At 43.7% G+C, this 11,823-nt stretch overlaps 1 long non-coding RNA gene across 1 annotated transcript; it reads left to right on the top strand.

Annotated features, from left to right (window-relative positions):
- Window positions 1-552: 552 nt before the first annotated feature.
- Window positions 553-10,687, top strand: LOC143990352 (uncharacterized). The gene is made up of 3 exons (XR_013277277.1): window positions 553-670; window positions 8,057-8,197; window positions 10,499-10,687. It is a non-coding gene; the product is annotated as an uncharacterized LOC143990352 (long non-coding RNA).
- The last annotated feature ends 1,136 nt before the right edge of the window (window positions 10,688-11,823 follow it).

The raw sequence follows: 11,823 nt of genomic DNA on the forward strand, positions 1-11,823 counted from the left end.
GCACTTACATTAGGGTACCCAGAGAGCCTTCCCCTTAAATCAGGGTTTCCAGAGAGCCCCCCACTTACATTAGGGTCCCCAGAGAGTCTCTCCTTAAATCAGGGTCCCCAGAGAGCATCTCCCTTGCACCAGATTCCCCAGAGAGCCCCCCCACTTATATTAGGGTCCCCAGAGAGCCTCCCCCTTAAATCAGGGTCCCCAGAGAGCTTACCCCATACATCAGGGTCCCCAGAGAGCCCCCGCTTACATTAGGGTCCCCAGAGAGCCTCCCCTTAACTCAGGGTCCCCAGAGAGCATCCCCCTTGCCCCAGATTACCCAGAGAGCCCCCACTTACATTAGGGTCCCCAGAGAGCCTCCCCCTTAAATCAGGGTCCCCAGAGAGCATCCCCCTTGCATCAGGATCCCCAGAGAGCCTCCCCCTTGCATCAAAGTCCCCAGAGAGCCCCCCACTTACATCAGGGTCCCCAGAGAGCCTCCCCTCCCCTTGGGGACCCCTGCAAAGACTTTGACTATGATTTTGTTTCAGAGCTTAACCTGTCCTAATTATCTGGTTATAAAATCCATCTGCAGAGCTGATAATCAGAGGTATATTCCCGGAAGACATGAAGGTGGTGGTGGCATCTCTATTCCTTCTTCTGGGGGCAGTTCTGCTCCAAGCAGAAGACATAAGTAAGTGGAGCTATGCCATAAAGACTATTTCTTCTTACCCTCCTCTTTTATTCCTCCCTCCCTCTATTTATAAATGTGTGTCCAATACTTAGAATTGAAACATAATTGATGATATGAGACCTCAGCAAACTTAAAGCCTCATACACACGATCGGACTTTGTACAAACTTTCCTGTGGATTTTTGTACAAAGGGCGTCGGCCGTGAACTTGTATTGCATACAAACGGCAGGACTTTTTCAGCCAACTTTCACCAAATCACGTGTTTTTTCTGCTCTTTACCGCCACCTTTGGTCAACTTCTGTATTGTTGTCTGATTTTTTGCATTGGTTCTGAGCATGCGTGTTCGTACTTTGTACAAAAGTCCTATGGTTTTCTGTACACACGATCAGACTTTGCTCCATCGGACTTTTGTTGCCAGAAAATTTGTCCGTTCACACAGCCAACAAAAGTCAGATGAAAACCCGAAAAAGTTTGTCCGATGGATCGTACATGCGGTCGGATGTTGCTCCAAAACAGCTAATTTGCATGTTTGTTGTCAAAAAGTCAGATCGTGTGTACGGTCCTTTATACTTGAACCACCTCCGAAAGGTTTTACCCCCTCCATGACCAGGGCATATGTTGCTATTCATCACTGCACTAATTTAACTGGCAATTGCATGGTCATGCAACACTATACAAATAAACTTGATATACTTTTTTCAAATAAATAGAGCTTTCTTTTTTATTTGATTACCACTTTTTTATTGAATTTTTTTTTAATTAAATAAATAAAAAAAATGAAAACTTGTCTTGCATACACACGGTCGCACAAAGTTGTCGGAAAATCCGATCCTTCGGAACGAGGTGACGTTAAACACATACGACAGGACTACATAGAAGGCCAGTAGCCAATAGCTTTCGTCTCCAAAAATTTTTCTGAGCACGCGTGACACTTTGTGCGTCGGAATTCACTACACGCGATCGGAAAAAGTCAGATCGGAAATTTTTTTAGATCCAGCTCTCAAACTTTTTCCGTTGGAAATTCCGACAGAAAAAGTCTGATAGAGCCCACACACGATCGGATTTTCCGACAACATAATCCGATCGGACTTTTTCCATCGGAATTTCCGACCATGTGTATGGGGCATTAGAAACACAATTGTATATAATGGATGGCATGAACGGAAGCAATCCTCTGCTTACAACTGTCATGTGATCTGCTGTGACTGGTCACAGCGATCACATGGTGCAGGCAGCGGGCCGGAACACTGATCAGACAGGCCGTGCCGACACGCGACCCCGCGGCCGAGTGAGAGGCACATTCCGGGAGGACGTCACATGACCTCCTCCCAAAAAAACAATGTTCCTAACCGGCCATCATTGTACTATTAATTTTTTATTCAATTTTTAAACCCCCCTACTCTGGGGGGGGGGGGGGGGGTGGGCGTTGGGTAATCGGTGATTTTTATTTTTATTTTTTTACACTGTTATTGCTTCTACAGTGATGATCACTGTATCAGCAATATGTTAAGCTGTTAAGGATGGGTTTCCCATGCATGAACAGCTTAATTATGGTTGTGGTTTGTGATTGGCTACAGCTAATCACATGGTACAGGTAGCCGGGACCATGTAATTGCTGTGGGCCGGTCACAGATTACAACAATAAGCAATCTGTTCATGAATGGAATTCCACTCTTGACAGGTGCTGTATATTGTTATCATGTGATGGCTATGGCCAATCTCAGCGATCACTCAATACTTAGTTACAGATTACCAGCGGTAACAGTAATAAGCTGAATACGGTGGGCACATCGGGCACAGGAGCAGTGCGCTGCATGCCCCAGGGGGCACACTGCACTTTCCAAACCCAGAAGAGGCACAATGATGTATATAAAAAAAAGGGAATGAGCCTGCAACTGCCGCCCGCCGCAGGAAATGCACTGTGGCCGGGAGCCTAGTGCCTAGTGGTTAATATTATTTTGTTTAACTTTATTTTTCACATTAGGATCACATGTCTTTGGTAAATCTCCCCTGGCTGTTTGGATACATTTTTACCTGCTGATCTTTCCTAACAATGTCGCTACATCAACTTTCACAGCCTCCTTATTTGATTTCCTCCCTATATGATCAACATTTAACAATATGTCATTTAACTCATGAGGATTTGGGGTAACTGATAAAATATTTATTTTGATATACCCATTCGAAGCCTCTCAAATCATGCTTCTATGTACCAAGCCTCCACTCTCAAATGCATGACAATTGCAGTCTTATGCCTCGTACACGCGATCGGATTGTTGGCCAACAAAACCGTGGAATTTTGTCTGAAGAGTGTTGGCCCAAACTTGTCTTGCATACACACGGCCACACAATTGTTGGCTAACAATTACAAATGCAGTGACGTACTACGTGGTTTTTCAGCTCTTAGCGCCACCCTTTGGGCTCCTTCTGCTAATTTTGTGTTAGTAGAAGTTTGGTGAGTGTTGATTCGCGCTTTTTTTTTCCGTGTTCTTCATTTAGCGTTTTTCAGTTTGCGCTTTTCATTTCGTGTATTTCAGTTCGTTTCTGAATGGCCGTTCGTCAGACATGTTGCAGATGCAGAATAGACATGTACGCTGTCAATAAATTTGTTTTGTTTCGTTCCGTTTCGTATTAGAATTAATTTGTATTGATGGCACAACCATAAGCCCATCTCGACATGCCAAGGTTCTAGGTGTAGTCTTGCACTCTGACCTCTCCTTCAAGCAACACATCCAATCACTGTCCAAATCCTGCCGCCTCAACCTCTGCAACATCTCCATAATACGCCCCTTTCTAACCAATGACATAACAAAGCTCTTAATTCATGCGTTGGTCATCTCTCGCCTCGACTACTGCAACTTCCTTCTCATTGGCTTACCGCTACATAGTCTATCACCTCTTCAATCCATCATGAATGCCGCTGCCAGACTCATCCACCTTACCAATCGCTCTGTGTCTGCTACTCCTCCCTGTCAATCCCTCCACTGGCTTCCGCTCAGCCAAAGAATTAAATTCAAAATACTAACAACTACGTACAAAGCCATCCACAATTTTGCCCCCAGCTACATCACTAGCTTAGTCTCTAAATACCAACCTACTCATTCTCTTCGTTCCTCTCAAGACCTCCTGCTCTCTAGCTCCCTCATCACCTCCTCCCATACTCGCCTCCAGGACTTTTCCAAAGCCTCTCCAATCCTATGGAATGCCCTACACCAATTTGTCCGCCTATCTCCTACTTTATTAGCTTTTAGGCGATCCCTGAAAACCCTTCTCTTCAGAGAAGCCTACCCTACCCACACCTAAAAACTGTATTTTCATTTTCTCCATCAGCTCATCCCCTACAGTTATTACCTTTTGTTTCAACTTGACCCTCCCTTCTAGATTGTAAGCTCTAACGAGCAGGGCCCTCTGATCCCTCCTGTATTGATTTGTATTGTAAGTGTACTGTCTGCCCTCATGTTGTAAAGTGCTGCTCAAACTGTTGGTGCTATATAAATCCTGTATAGTAATAATAATAATAATAATTTTGTAATTCGTGTCCAAAATTTCATATGAAATACGAATTTTCGTTAGGTTTGTTAACTTTTCGTAACAATTACGAATGTTCGTTATGATGAATTTATCATTATGAGGGGCTCCCACCATCCCTGTGCTGTGCCGACTTCCTGGGTTTTTAACTTTTAGGTTCGTTAACTTTTCGTAACAATTACGAATGTTCGTTAAGATGAATTTCAATTTATCACCAGTCACGTTTCCATTGTAACGGAATTTGGATCCGAAATTTATAAACAAAATTTCGTATTTCGTACAGAATTCAGAAGCATTGCAATTCGTATTTCGGATCCTCCCGAATGTACGAATTTACGTAAATTTGTACGAATTTTCGATTCGTACGAAACGAATTGCACATGTTTATTGTGGAAATAACGTGCTATTTATTATTGGCCTTGGAGTTATTGCTTTGACATTATTTTTTTGGTTGAATAATAATGATTTGATTTGGTATCTTTTCTATATTTTTGGATGCACAGAATGAACTTTTTGGTTAAGTTCTATTGGCAGATAGCATGTCTAATTTTATTTGTTGTCCTTTTTTTAATGCACAATAAAAAATTGTGGAGAATAATTTTGGGAGTAGGCAGGTACATTTAAAAAAATACAATGTAAAATTAACAAGGGACACCAACATATTTGTATGTTTGATCTTAAAAAATACGGGATAATGGTGTTGTGGTAACTTGCCCAAAAAAAACAAAAACAAACGTAATAACATTATTCTTGATATCACTAGAAAAAAATAAAGTTTTAAAATACGTTTGCAATAACTCCATCAGTATCACCAGCAAAGCAGCTTCATTAATATACCATTAAAGAAGAAGAGAATGTGCGCTGCATTTTCGAGATTTCATAATTTGCTGCGTCACGAATGTTAATTCAACATTACAAATGCTCGTTTACAAGACCGACCGCTTCCGGCTTGTCCTTGCTTCCGAGCACGCGTGTTTGTACTTTGGACTTTTGTTCGACAGACATGTGTACACACAATCAGAAAGTACGACAACACACATTTGTTGGCGGAAAATTTGAGAACATGCTAGCCAACATTTGTTGGTGGAAAGTCCAACAATTGTCCGATGGAGCGTACACACGGTTGAATTGTCCACCAACAGCCTGACATCACACAATTCCTGTCAGAAAGTCCGATCGTGTGTACGGGGATTAAGAGTCCCATCACAGTTGCTATCCTAAGTGACAACTCAAAGGGAGAATCGATTTTCATTTGTTGGATCTTCCCATGTATGATGACATCACATTATACACTATACAATACACACTACAACTGTGTAACTATATCTCTCATTCTATGAAGCTGATACAGACAGCGAAGCAGCTAACCAAGCAGATCTGTGCTCGATTAGTTGCTTTGGAGGGCAGGAGAGACCCCTGATGTCTACGTAAAAAATCATTTTCACCTAACCAAAGATATCACAAATGGCTAAGGTAAGTAGAAAGGGGGGGAGGGGTGGTGAGGGGACAATACTACTACCTAAACATGTTTCACCTTAATGCAGGAAATGCATTAAAATAATAAAAATTTTATTCTTTAGATCCACTTTAACCTCCTCCCGCCCGCCGAAAAGTAAAATTATGGCAAGCGGGATCCCCTCTTGTCAGGGCCGTTTTTAAGGCAGGGCAAAATGGGGCAGCTGCCCTGGGCCCTGTCATTGTTGTGGGGTCCAAAGCAGCTGCCTCACACTTGCCAACTATCCTGGTTTAAATTCCCTCGTCCCTTGAGGTTTTAGTCCTGTGCTGTGTCCCAATATCTCTGTGAAGTGCTGCTACTAATGCAGCCCAGCTCTGCCCTATTGTTGTATAAAGATGACTCAACTGCAGACCCTGTGTTTACATGTAAATTACCGGCATGCATATGTAAATAGGGCCGGCCGACAGCATTGATATGTATATCATGCCCCCCTGAGGTCATATCCACAGTAATCTCTAGCAACCAATCAACAAGCAGAAATCATGTGCTGTAACCTCTAGCAACTAATCAGTGAGCCGTAATGGGTGCTGTAACCTTTAGCAACCAGTCAGTGAGCGGTAATGATACACTGTAACCTCTGGCAACCAATCGCAATCGCTGCCTGATCTGATACAGTAAACTGATTTTGAATCTAGCTGGAATTTATTGTATGTCTCAGAGCAGGCGGAAAGCAAAACTGCATGGGGGGGGGGGGGGGCAAGGAAAGTTTTGCGCAGGGTCCAATAAATATTAAAGACAGCCCTGCCTCTTGTCCTGGGATGACATCATATGACGTCACCCCAGTGTCACCGTTCTCACACACCAGAGGGGGCGCACAGCATGGCGATCACGGCCACGCCGATGACGCGGCTCTTTACCCATGAGATTGGCTGTGTCCAATCACAGCCAATCACATGTAAACGCCGTTTATTGGTTCTGCTTGCCTCACACTGACAGATTGGGAGGAGAGGAGAGTCAATTAGTGGCATCTCCTTGCAGGGGAGACCTGTACAGGTAATCAGGGCACTGATCATCAGTGCAGCCCCAGCAGTGCCCATCAGTAATGCCAATCTGTGTCCATTAGTGACACCAATCTGTGCCCAACAGTGATTCAAATGTGTGACCATCAGTACTGCCTTTTAGTGCCCATCAGTGCCTTCTCATGAGTGCCCATCAGTGCCTTCTCATCAGTGCCACCCATCAATGCTCATCAGTGGCGCCCATCAATGCTCATCAGTGGCACCCATCAATGCTCATCAGTGGCACCTATCAGTTGCCATCATTCCTGAATATTAGGGCCTCCTCATCAATGCCACCTAATCAGTACCCTTCAGTGCCATCTCATCAGTGCCACTAAATACCGCCTCATCAGTGCAGCCTATTGGTGCTCATCAGTGCCACCTCATCAGCGCACATCAGTGAAGGAAAAAAAATACATATTTACAAAAAAGAAACTAAAAAAAATTTTTTTTTTCCAAAATTGTGTGACTTTTTTCTTTTTTGCAAAAAATTAAAAAACTCAGTGGTGATGAAAGAATGCTCTATTTGTGTGAAAAAAAATGATAAAAATGTTGTTTGGTTGCTGTATGACCGTGCAATCATCCTCCAAAGTATGACAGGGCTGAAATCTGAAAATTGGCCTGGGCAGGAAGGGGGTAAAAGTGGCCAGTATTGAACCGGTTAAGCGGCTAAAAAATAATAAATAATAATAATAATAAAAATAGTAAAAACAAATTAAAAGCACCCTCCATAAATGGTGATTTTACCACACATGTGAGGTCTCACCATGTACGTCAGAGCGAGAGCAATCATTTTTGGGCCATAATTCATGAATAACTCTAAACTGATAATCTGCAAAAAAAAAAAAGTCACATATAGACAATTTTAGGTGCTGTTGTTTGTTATTTTAAATCTTGACATGTTTGGTGTATATTTACTTGACACAGCATCATAAGAATTGGGCATTATATTGTGTTTGTGTGGACTAAAATTTATTTAAAATTACTTTTTTTCTTGAAAATTTGCATTCAACATACAGCAGCAGCAGCCACCATTTTACTATCCAGGACCTCAGTGTCATCAGTGTAGCCAATCAGTGCCTTTGATCACTAGACACAGCAGTACCATAGTGACTGTCCTGCTCTGGTGATATCCATGCATCTGGCCCCCATGCAGTAGCAGTACGCCAGATGCATGGATTCTAATGGGAGGGTGGGGGGGTTTGAAGCATGTGATTAGAGTCAATGTGTTGCCCATGGATGAAGATGTGAATACCTATGAGGATGAGGAACATTCATGTATCTGAGTTTGGCATGACTGGCGTAACGAGCAACTGACTGTCCATCTCTGTCTTGTTTCCGCAGTAAAACCTGGAAAATGCCCGGTCAGGTCAGAACCTTGCAAAGTAGTTTTAAGACCTATGTGCAAAAGAGATGGGGACTGTCTCCAAGACCTGAAGTGCTGCTATTCATGCGGGAGGAGGTGCCTTTCCCCGTATTAATAAGGTACATCAGTCCACAGATCACAGGGAACCGCCACACACTACAGAATTATGTTTTCTGAAGGTCTGCAACACTAGAGGATCAATGTTACCATTCACCTGGTCAGGTTCATTAATACCGGGCCATTAATATTAGTGGTAAAAGCTCCTGTATGGCAGAGACCAGTGGCTGGACAAGGTCATCCAGCGCCCAGGGCAAAGGTGCCAAACTGCGCCCCCCCTTTCCCTTAGGGTTAGGGTCAGGGTGCGCCCTACCTCTGCAATAAACCACTGCGCCAGGGGCAGCCGTCCCTCCTGCCCACCCCTTGTCCCGGCCCTGACAGAGACTGAAGTGACTGGCTCAGTATTCTCTGTACAACACTGCAGTATATGTCAGAGCTTTACAAAAGAACAGTATCTCACAAAAGTGAGTACACCCCTCACATTTTTGTGAATATTTTATTCTACCTTTTTCATGTGGCAACACTGAAGAAATGACACTTTGCTACAATGTACAAAGTAGTGAGTGTACAGCTTGTATAACAGTGTACATTTGCTGTCCCCTCAAAATAACTCAACACACAGCCATTAATGTCTAAACCGCTGGCAACAAAAGTCAGTACACCCCTAAGTGAAAATGTCCAAATTGGCCCAAGTAGCCATTTTTCCTCACCGGTGTCATGTGACTCAGTGTTACAAGGTCTCAGGTGTGAATGGGGAGCAGGTGTATTAAATTTGGTGTTATCGCTCTCAATCTCTCATACTGGTCACTGGAAGTTCAACATAGCACCTCATGGCAAAGAACTTTCTTAGGATCTGAAAAAAATAATTGTTGCTCTACATAAAGATGGTCTAGGCTTTAAGAAGATTGCCAAGACCCTGAAACTGAGCTGCAGCACGGTGGCCAAGACCATACAGCGGTTTAACAGGACAGGTTCCACTCAGAACAGGCCTCGCCATGGTCGACCAAAGAAGTTGAGTGCACGTGCTCAGCGTCATATCCAGAGGTTGTCTTTGGGAAATAGACGTATGAGTGCTTCCAGCATCGCTGCAGAGGTTGAAGGGGTGGGGGGGGGGGGGTCAGCCTGTCAGTGCTCAGACCATACGCCGCACACTGCATCAAATTGGTTTTGCATGACTGTTGTTCCAGAAGGAAGCCTTTGTAAAGATGATGCACAAGAAAGCCTGCAAACAATTTGCTGAAGACAAGCAGACTAAGGACATGGATTACTGGAACCGTGTCCAGTAATAAATAAACCATCAGACCACGGGACATAAATGTCCCGTGGTCTGATGAGACCAAAATAAACTTCTTTGATTCAGATGGTGTGAAGTGTGTCTGGTGGCAACAAGATGAGGAGTACAAAAACAAGTGTGTCTTGCATACAGTCAAGCAGGGTGGTTGGGGTGTCATGGTCTGGGGCTGCATGAGTGCTGCCGGCACTGGGGAGCTACAATTCATTGAGGGAACCATGAATGCCAACATGTACTGTGACATACTGAAGCAGAGCATCATCCCCTCCCTTCAGAGGCTGGGCGGCAAGGCAGTATTCCAACATGACAACGACCCAAACACACATCCAAGATGACCACTGCCTTGCTAAAAAAGCTGAGGGTAAAGGTGATGAACTGACCAAGCATGTCTCTAGACCTAAACCCTATTGAGCATCTGTGGGTCATCCTCAAATGGAAGGTGGAGGAGCGCAAGGTCTCTAATATCCACCGGCTCCGTTATGTCGTCATGGAGGAGTGGAAGAGGACTCCAGTGGCAACCTGTGACGCTCCAGTGAACTCCATGCCCAAGTGAGTTAAGGCGGTGCTTTAAAATAATGGTGGCCACAAAGTATTGACACTTTGGACCCAATTTGGACATTTTCACTTAGGGGTGTACTCACTTTTGTTGCAAGTGGTATAGACATTAATGGCTGTGTGTTGAGTTATTTGGAGGGGACAGCAAATTTACACCTGTTAAACAAGCTGTACACTCACTACTTCTTCATTGTTGTCACATGAAATGATAGAATAAAATGTTTACAAAAATGTGAGGGGTGTACTTACTTTTGTGATATACTGTATAATATTGATGGTGTGTGGCTGTGGGGGGACATTAGCGCTCCCCTAGCGCAGAGACCGAAGCGACTGGCTCAGTGTTCTCTGTACAGCACTATAGTATATGTCGAAGTTATATAAGTTACATTTAGAGTTAAATAAGCATAGTCTATCCCCTATCATGTCCCTGCCATTCTCTAGTCTCCCATGTAGATGTGAATCTGTGATAAGTCTTGCTCTATGAAGCAGTAATTCTCATTTCCTTGTCTCTCCACAGAGATTGCAGCAGACGGGGGCGTGGTGTGAGAATGAGATGGTGGATGAGAGATGACAATGGTATTAACCCTTATGTGTCCATAGGAGAGCTCACCCAAAAGAATCCTTTATCTCTGCACTACGCCTAGTCATGTCTTTCGTGTTAAAGGGAAAATCTGACTTATGCAAAATTACAAAATGTCCCCTTTGTGCTGTGTACATTAAAGAGGAAGTAAACTCTCCCACTCTGATGCTGCTTTTCATTTAATCCATTATAATAAGTAATTATCAGACTATAGCCACTGTAAGTCCAAATTGCATATTACTTACTATTTAAAGAAACTTTAAAAAACTTGTTTCCAGGGGTTAGGCAGCGTATTGTTTTCGGAGTCCATAGTGGAGTGTATTTCCGCCCTTACATTGAGCACTTCCTCTACTGTTAACCAAGCCTCCTTCTCAATCCAACGTTTCTATGGCAACCCTGCCTCCCTGTTCATAGCTGACTTGCTTATTTCATAGTATTTACTTGTGCTGATTATCTAGTGTTTGCCTGTGTGAGTCCTATCAGCTTTAGCTGATAAGACTGCAGTACTGCTGTCCCATTCCCTGCTTTACACTGTATGTGATGTCACATGGCCACATGGTGTGTAGAAGGAAGCTCTGAGTGATTAGCAGCCTGCTGGGAGTTCAGTGATGTGCTGTAGGAAGTCCTGATAACAGATAGATAAGACATAGAGAGTGTGCCGTAAATCAGGGGAGATCTGGGCATGCTCAGTGACATCCTTCTAAAGAACAAAAAGGATTACAACAATACTAAGCAAGAAAGGAGATATCTACAAGCAGTGTTCATTGGGGTTTTTTATGCTGATTCACATGGGACAACGTTGTAGGGGAGGGTTTACAACCACTTTAAATCTGCATGATATAGGGAGCAGTACACCCTGGGGGGTGGGTCCCATTTGTATAATTCCAGCTTTAAAGCCACCTGCCTCCTACTGTCTCTTGGCAGGATCTAAAGTAGTAGTAAAGTTAGGTGCTGCCTCGTATGGGGTGGGTAAGGGTAATGCCATTCACGGTTCTTTGGTTTTGGCAGGTTATCTTTAGTTCCAACCCATTGGTCCAATGATACACGAGTTAAAGAGAGACAGCGGTCCAGAACAGCAAGAGAGTTGTCACATGAAAAGATATAATAAAATGGAAGAGGACTCCAGTGGCAACCTGTGAAGCTCTGGTGAACTCCAAGCCTAAGAGCGTTATACCCTAGCAGAGAGACCCAGAACCAATAAGATAGGCTCTAAACCTCTCTGCCCGGAGGCTGTTAGAGAACCCTGTTAGCGAGAAGACCAG

The sequence above is a fragment of the Lithobates pipiens genome, unplaced genomic scaffold, assembly GCF_037356315.1.
Source record: "Lithobates pipiens isolate NorthernLeopardFrog02 unplaced genomic scaffold, aLitPip1_a1.2 Scaffold_18, whole genome shotgun sequence".
NCBI classification, from domain to species: Eukaryota; Metazoa; Chordata; class Amphibia; order Anura; family Ranidae; genus Lithobates; species Lithobates pipiens.